Below are 9,338 nucleotides of genomic sequence, written 5' to 3' on the forward strand. Positions count from 1 at the left end.
TTTTTTTTAATTATACAGAAGCGAACACGAACCTTAACATAAACAAAAAGATCATAATGCATGTTGTAATACCATTTTTATATCTGGTTTGATACAAACGAACTCATCCTACTACAGAGCCTAACGTGACTATCAAGCTGGAAGTCGGGATGGAATTGGTTAGGATAAACAATTTATTTTCACGAACCTCGAAATTTATTTCACATACATTATCAGTTTTCCTCAAATCTCTATCACTCCTTGGGATCCTTCTGTTCCATAATTCTCTTTTTTTTTCGTCTGCAGGAGCCTTAAATACGTTAATGCTTGCGTCGTACTTTCTCTACTACATCCAGTTTTGCAACCGGGCACAAAACAACACTTAGGCATATTGAAAAACTAAATTAAAAACTACTTAAAGATGAAAGTTAAGCTATCCTAATTTTAAATTCAAAACGAACTGAGAAGTTTTACACATATTGTTATTTCACTTTGAAAAATGCAAACGGCCCATTTAAATGCATTGAAACAGATGAAAATGACCCCCTCATGGAACACTACTGCTACCTGGCGGAGAAACCAAATAGTGTGCCAAACTTATAACATTGATCTTCCCAACCTGTAGTAGAATTAACCTTAACTGTACACACAGCGTCTGCTAACATAATTGTAAGTAAATACTTGCTGACACATTAAACTGTATTGGATATAATTCTATATAACAACAATTGTTATAAAAAAAGCAGTGTAAAAATACTTACAAATGGTACGTAACCAAGGGACTATTTCTTGGGCACGAATAATGTGCGCGGCGGACGGCAGCCAATGGAAATGTTTGTTTACAAGACGCTTTGTTTATTCCAAAACTCAGGTAAGAGTGAACGGAGAATACTATTATGCAAAAAAAAAAAAGAAGTAAAGTAATCCATAAAAACAAGACCTTCATGGAAAGTACGTTTATTTAAAAAGTAGACTTTGCGAAAGCAAGCTAAATAAATTTAATTAATGAGTGATGCAGTAAAACCATTTTATTCAACGTAAAAAAAAGGAAAAGAAACCCGTAACAAGAACGTGATTTGTAACTATACGCATAACGATCGTGCGGGTTAACTTGGCTATTGACAGAGCGCGCGTGTGCATGCAGTCTGCGAGCTATCGACATCAATTTTCGACTACGTGCGTGCGCTCTAGACTAGTGATGGGCAGAACGGTTCTTTTGACCGAACCGGTACTTTCGGATCAGTTCCGTGAAAGATTCGTTCAGAACGATTCGTTCATCTCGGTCATTTCGTTCTTTTCTGTGAATAGGATCTGGCTCTTTTATCAGGTGACGTAACTCGTTCATCCTTTAGAGTATTGGCTACGGACAGCCTAAGTTTCACCCCCATAGATCGACATGCCCTTCGGGCTGGTTCGTACATGTTCGGTTTTTTTTTTTTTTTTTTTTTATCTGTACGTTCAAAACAAACATTGCAATATTGATCAAAAAATTGTTGACTAATGTTATTTTATATTTTTTTAAGAGTAAAACACATGTACACAAATATTTCCTTTTACTAATTATGAGATTTTCAGGTAAGTTATTGAGCTATTTCTGTTTGATTTGTTAGGAGATTAGTTTTGTCCGTTTACAAGTTAACATTGCTTGTGTTATTCTTGGCAAGTAATCATTTCTTATATAAATTTTTGTACACTATAGGCTTATCTTTTTAAATTTTAGGTAGCGTGTGGAGATTTCATCTTATGTTCATGAGCGCACAACGTATAAAATATAAAATCATAAGAAATGTTTTCTGGTGGTGTGTAGCAGTTAACCGCATTTAAGTAAAAGTATTTTAAAATGATTGTTACCAGAGCTGAATTACATTGAGGTGAGTGCACTTATTATAATTTGGGGTATTGCAGGAAAAATTATAAATTCCTAAAGTGTTTTTTACTTCCTGACATGTTTAAAATTATTATTCTCTATTAGGGTTGTTTGATACTGCAAGTAGTTTATCATGTTTAACATGTGGATAGGTTAGGATTATTTATTACAAATCTGTAATATTGAGATACTGCCCTTGGGTTAGCTGGATTAAAAATACAGTGAAATTTGTTAGGTTAGTAACATTATACGTACAGTGATTCTAAGTACAGTGGAATTTACATTTGGTTAGCTTGGAATAGCACCAATTAAAAATTCTGTAAAATCAATTGAACGGTTGGATGTTACTAACCTAATCTAACCAACCAATATACATTTTACAGTGATTTTTTAGGTTATTATCTCACATTGCTGCTTTTTGTATGCAAAATAAACTTTGGACACTTTTTTTTTAACTTTAAATATGTACCTGTATTTACTCTGAAAAAAGTTTTTTCTAAATTCAGACTGGTTTTTGAGAAATCACTGTTTATAGGTTACATTACATTACCTGTGCAGTAAAGGGCCTGTCACCATGTTGTTCTTTAATTGAGTTGCAGATCTTGTTGTTTTTCATACACAAATTGTCTATTTTTTATTTGGATATTGCAATGCAGTAACATAAATTAACACATTAAAAAAGTTATGTGACTCCTTATTGTGCATTCCAAACCCAAAGCATCAGTCCTTGAGAGCGATATTTTTTAGCAGTTTATAGGTGCAAAATTCTGATTTTTTACGTGAGACAACACATAACCTGACATATAAAATAAATTTTCATTTTGTAACAAATGATTCCTTTTATACGTCAGGTTACGTGCTATTGCAGGTAACTAATCTGCGCTTTGCGCCTCCATACTGCTATAAAAAATCCCTGTCAAGGGTTGGCGTTTTGGTTTGGATACACATTAGAGACTCGTAACTTTTTTTAAAACTATTATTTACGTTTCATTAGGTTATAATATTCAAATAAAAAATATATACATTCTTATATATATGGAAAACCACAGGATCTGCTATGCAATTAGAGGGGAAAATGGTAACAGCTGCTTCACTGCATAAGCTATCTAGCGTGACCTGCAAAATGTGATTTCTTGAAAACCAGTAGGAATTAAGAAAAGCTGTTTACAGTTTTAATAGAGGAAGGTTTTTAGTGTCTGAAGCGGTATTTTCAAAATTTTATAATTTAATTTATGGATAAGCAGCAACAAAAGAAAATTACTTTTTTTAAATTTAGCTAACCAACCATTCACATGATTTTACAAATTTTGTATTGTTTATACTTACCTACTTTAACATTAAACTACTGTTAAACAATTTATTTCAATTTTTTAAAAATATATTTGGGAATTAGCGCAGTATAATCGAAGACGTTTACTGTATTGATGATTGATTTACTTTATTGATGCACAATGAAGTTGTATAATTGTTGGATTGGTTAAGCAAATTCAAGCATCAAGGGTACTGATCAATGGTTTTTAACATTATATTTTCTTAATGAATCCATTGGTAAAACGTTAAAACACTGGAATGGCTAAATTTCCATCGACTGCTTATGTTTTTTTCCGCATGCTCACTTGAAAACAATTACAGGGTTATACTGTAGTTCACAGTTGCAATACTTGGTTAGGTTAGTTACATAAGTGCTGTTAAATCATGAAAATGGTTAGGGAAAGGTAACTTCTTCATAACTACTGTAAAATGGTGTAAGCAATTATTCTTTAGGTAAGTTTACCTAGACTTTAAAAATAATTTATTTGGCGAAGTACATAGTACTAAGAATTACTATTTATCAAATTTGGTTTGTGTGGAAAAGTTGTTACTCTAGGAAATTTCTGAATCCATCTTTGTAGGAATATAAACTAATATTATTAGAAACAAAAAAAGAACAATGTGTGGTATATTTTAATTTTCTAACACGCTCTGAACTCTGCAGTTATGCGATTACCGATAATAATTGTAAATCATTGCAATATACATCCGACACATTTTGTAGTGATTTCACAACTGTACTATGAAGTAATGCCATCGACTGCTGCAAAATAACATGCTGACATCTATTCTTGTGTAGGCATTTTGTTGATACAACTAAAATATGAACATATAGGATATATATAGAATCTTACAAATTTTGGTAACCTACCTACTAATACTCTCCCCAAAGACTTTGGTTAGATACTTAAAAAAAAAAAAAAAAAAAAAATTAACTGCTTATGTGACATGCATTACGTGAAATTAATTCAACTTGTAAACATTTTGCTTGAGTCAAAGCCTAGATTTGCTTAAGCTAATAACAAGCAATTACATCACTTGAGGCCCTGAGAAATAAACTTCTAAAATTGTGTAGTTACTTGGATTGTTAAATACCTAGTTTTTCTGCAATAATGGGCACAAGAGCAATAGAATTATGTTTTTCATATAATTTTTTTTCACATAAATGAGTTTTTGTCAAAAAGTATTTGGAAAAAATATCTATTTGAAAGGACAAAGAAAAATGTTAATTGTAGTACATAAATGAGAATATACCAAAATATTTAATGTATCAAATTTCTAACTAAAATGGTTTTGAAATTAATTTATCATTCTGGTATGCATAACTTTTTTCTTTGATACATTTATTTATCAGTTTCATTTCTCTTTAGCACAATATAAATCATTTAACTTTGATTTCTTTTTTGTTTCAGGCTTGTGGAGAACAGCTTTTTTTTTAATCTACTCTTTGGCTGGCGAATGTAAATAAGCAATGATTTCGTGAATGCAGCGAGAGAGTTTATTTGATGTATTTTAAAATCACTGATAATATTTATTGATGTATTTTAAAATCACTGATAATATTTATTGATGTATTTTAAAATCACTGATAATATTTGTTTTGTGGCTGGAAGATGGTAACCATGGTGACTTGTGAATTTTTATGAAGATTAATAAAAAGCAGTAAAAATTATTAATGGTTGTCAGAAGGAATTTTTTTTTCAATAATCAATCAAACATCTACACTACAGTAACAATTTTCCTTAACTCAAATAATATTTCAATACATATCTTATAAAGTATTCATATATGTACAATACAGACCAATTTTGAGCTAGTCTGATATCAGTATATTAGTTATTATGAACATATACTATCAGAACTACCATTTGCATATAGTGCACATACATACATAACACTAGCCAACAACCATTAAAAAAAAAACACTACTATATACACTTACATAAAAAACAAACAAATCATAGACAAGTACAGATTACGTATTCACTATTATATTCTAGAGCCAATTCCAATAAGTGTATTATCAATAAAAGAAAATATTTTTTTTTTAAATAACAATATTTCAATATGAAGGAAAATCTGTATTCTGAAGTTCTTGTATATGTTTGGTATCAATCAATGTAAATTAATCAATCTTTGATATAAAAAAAAATCCGAAAATGATTAATAAATTAAAAAAATTATTGCCTACCAGCTCTGGGTTTTGCATGAGGGTTCAACTTCTCTGACTTCTGAGATTACAGACAAGATTTTAATTAATAATACTATTGGCTTCATTACTAGATTATCTTTAAACCTATAATTTTTTATTTGAATCAGTTCATTGAACTGAAATATTTGCAGCAATTTCTTTAAATGTTTATGAACTTGGATTATTTAAAATACAAATGTAGGTAGGCTTACTAGACCTTTAATGCCATAAGATTGTAATCACATAGGCCTAATTTCACATTTACAACTTAAGTCTTGGAGCTGATTTACATTAATATTTGTGCTAGACTTTGTAATTCTTAAAATTTTATTTTCTGCAATGTTCCAAAGAGCATTGCTCTATTTTGGAACAAAACAATTTAATCTGACAGTTTGTTACAACACTATTCTTCATAAAACAATGCACGTTAGCCTGTATAATATGAATTAGATCTAACATAAAAACTACAAACTGCACATTTGCACTTAAAATATTCATCAAACAGTTAGGCAAAGAGATTAAACATAACATTTAACTCTTAAATCGTCATACTTCATTTTAGTTATCACACTTATGCCTGTATGTGAACGGGATCAGAAATTAGCACTGCAAATGCACTTTTAACACTAATAATTAATTATATCAAACACAAATGATATCAGTAACATCATACTTCATTTTTGGTGTTACAGTAAGCTTCCATAAATGTTTCTTTTTCTCAGAACATACATCAGAAAAATTTTCTTGAATTTAAAAATTACAATAAATTTTTAAATACCTAATGATTTGTTAGATAGCAAACCTTCAAAATATGATTTACTTCCAATTTTTGGATTAACGGCATTGAAGTTTTGTATTGTTTGCCATGGAAAACAATGGAAATAAATAATTAAAAATATAAAGACACAACTGAATCAGCTGTAGTTGAACATACAGAACCAGCGAGGAGAATAAAAATATAATAAAATATATGTTATTATGTTCACTAAAGGTATGCAATGGATGGAGGATGCCCTACATTAATAATAATTAGTAACAGAGAACAAAGCAAATTTGTAAAGAAGAGACTTTTAACAGTAGTAGAATAATAAAATTCCGAAAAGGGCTGTTTCAAAAATTGCAAACATTCCTACACATAAGAAGCCCTTAATCTCAAAGACTTCATTCAGTACACTGGTCATTACCTGCTGCTCACGATCTGTAAAGGTAAGGTAATTAAATTAATGGTGGAAAAGGTAATAAGCATTAGGTTTGTGGTCTTATAAATGTGGTCATTAGAGGCAAACATTAAGTCTCTGTGTTTAAGTGCTCTGGGTTTGATTATCAGCAGGGTCATTAATGGATCTTTTGATAGTGGGGAACACAGCAAACATTGCAGTGGTTAGTTGGTTTTCTCAGAGTTCTTACGTTACTTCACCCACCCATTCTGTCATATCATTAGCATTTTATAGCCCTTCATTTTTTTGTAATGATCTAGAGGTCACCAAGCTGAAAGCTAAATTAATTTCCTTCATTGACAGATATAAGGGTTGAGGATTTGAAGCAAGCAAGATAAACATTTTAATGTTGCTTGCTTCGTCTTCTACAGAAAATTGAATCTAATATTTTGAATTGCTCCTGTGCTGCACTACTTCTGACAGAACGAGTAACCTGCACTTTTTAAGGCATCAAAGAAATTGTTATAACCGATTTCACTGTCTACATATCCCGGAATAGTGTTATCTTTATCACTTTTGGTACAATTTTGCAATTTATCTCTTGCTAGATCAAAAAACGATATCATTGTTCACGTTCAAAAGCTGTAGCTATAGCCCGCGCTTTTCTACTACCGAAGTTACCCGATCGAGCGACGTACTTCGGAACTGTTCGTGCATGTCGATCTATGGGGGTGAAACTTAGGCTGTCCATTGGCTACGTGTTTGCTTCCAGCCTCCCCTCGTTATCGCGTGACCCGATAACGAGAGGAGGCTGGATCGCGTGGGTGGTTATCTTTATCTACTCTGCATGGGTAAATGAAATTTCAAACGTCTAGTTGTATACTGACTGTTATAAAATTATTGACTGTTGATCGCTGCAAATGCTTCATGCAGTGATTCTATATAATACGGGAGCATTAAATCTAAGAATGTTAGGTACGAAAGTGATCTTTCTTAACTTTAATTTGTAATCGCACTATTATAGCTAGTACTTGAACATTGCTTTTCGTAGCCAGTGAATCACAGTTGCGTATATGAAACAAGATTATTTATATTGTATTACTTTTTAAGTTACAAATATTAATATACAGGCTATTTACACTCTAGAGAGAGTAAAGTGTTTACATGTAGACCAACACATTTAGAGAAAAAAAAGACAAAAATTGAATACTACTACTGCGATTCAGTATGAAGAGAGAAAAATGAAGTAGGTACATTAATTAACACCTAAATGGTAAGTGTGAACATTTGTAGTTACTTTCCCTGTTATTTTTAATTCATGTTTTTTTCCCCCCAAATTTGTGTATGTGAATGTGAAAACGCAATTTTAAACCACTACTTAACAGTTGACATTTTCAGGTATAGATACTTTTCATGTTACCCTATTTTATTTGATCAGTTATCGTTTGCTCTTATGAACATGCTCACGCTGTGATTACTAATTCTTCAGACTCCTGACGTCATGAATCATTTCACGAACGAATCAGACCGGGCGCGTGGCCGGTTCTCTCATCTCGTTCTCTCGTTCTCTCCGCGTTTTCGTTCTTCCGAATCTTTCAAGGTACCGGCTCTCAAAGAGCCGGTTGGTTCTCTCGTTCTCTCCGCATTTTCGTTCTACCGAATATTTCAAGGTACCGGTACCGGCTCTCAAAGAGCCGGTTCTTTACATCGCGAACGAATCGCAAGATTTCGTTCTCTCAAAGATTCGTTCTTTTTGAACGAATCGTTAACGAACGACCCATCACTACTCTAGACAGAAATATAGGAATCAACACAACCAAACTGGTGCTGTTTACGTTTTTATAAGCGGTATAAAGCGACTCCCGAGACGTTTAAGATGAAGTTTTTAACTTTTAAAAAAGTCTTTAAAACACGATTTACATATCAGATTACTTTGTAATAGGATTAATTAAGTTAGTAAGCAGTTTTATCAGAACGAACGGCGTAAACTGCGTAAAGGAATAGGCGCGTTGTAACAACGGGAATTCATTGCATTTCATCTAATGAAATTAAAACGGAACAGAAAAAAAATGGTTCAAATGACGTGAAAACGTAAATAACGGTAATGTAAATAAGGGGTTTCGATGTATAATTTTTTGTAAGTGGAAGATGTAATCGTCCATTTACATTTCTTTTAAAATTGGGGGAGGGGGATGCCAAATCGAATTATTGTAAAATGAATTCGATTCGAATTTACGAATCGAATATCAAAAAATTCGAACTCGAATTCGGTAATTTCGAATATTCGCAGAACCCTAGTAGGTACATACTAAAGTATATTTATTGGCCTCTTATCCGCCTCAGCAACTAGGCACTTTCTTTACTGTTTACTGTATTGTGCTGACTGATACTGGAATTTTTGTTTACATACTTACATGTGAGTCACTGTTGTAATGAAAGTTAAGACTTCCGAATTGTTGCTTTGCTTGCACAGCACTATTATTAAGCAAAAACAACTCAACATGCACAAATAGGCATGTGGTACGATAGAGCAGGTCAATCCTCGATTGAGCTCTCGTACAACGGATCGTATTTTATCTTCCTCGGTACCGTAAATAATAAAAGAAGTTCATGTATAAGTTATTGCTCACAACCACTAAAATTTAATGGTGGTTCAAAAAGTTGGATAGTCTGAAACAAAGATTTAAGAGGCATTTATATTATTTTAATGCAGTTGTCAAAAATAAGTTATATTAATATGGCCCCATAGTGCGCCATTCGCCTTTTTTTCTTACGCATGTTTTAAACGAACCATTCAAACATGTTGTAATTGTGCAAACGTATTATTTCGAAA

General features: G+C 32.1%; 1 long non-coding RNA gene across 1 annotated transcript; it reads left to right on the top strand.

The window, feature by feature from the left end:
* Positions 1–1,122: 1,122 nt before the first annotated feature.
* On the top strand, positions 1,123–4,829 carry LOC134530350 (uncharacterized). The gene is made up of 2 exons (XR_010074804.1): positions 1,123–1,850; positions 4,570–4,829. It is a non-coding gene; the product is annotated as an uncharacterized LOC134530350 (long non-coding RNA).
* The last annotated feature ends 4,509 nt before the right edge of the window (positions 4,830–9,338 follow it).

This window comes from Bacillus rossius, chromosome 3 (genome assembly GCF_032445375.1).
Source record: "Bacillus rossius redtenbacheri isolate Brsri chromosome 3, Brsri_v3, whole genome shotgun sequence".
In the NCBI taxonomy this organism is placed as follows: Eukaryota; Metazoa; Arthropoda; class Insecta; order Phasmatodea; family Bacillidae; genus Bacillus; species Bacillus rossius.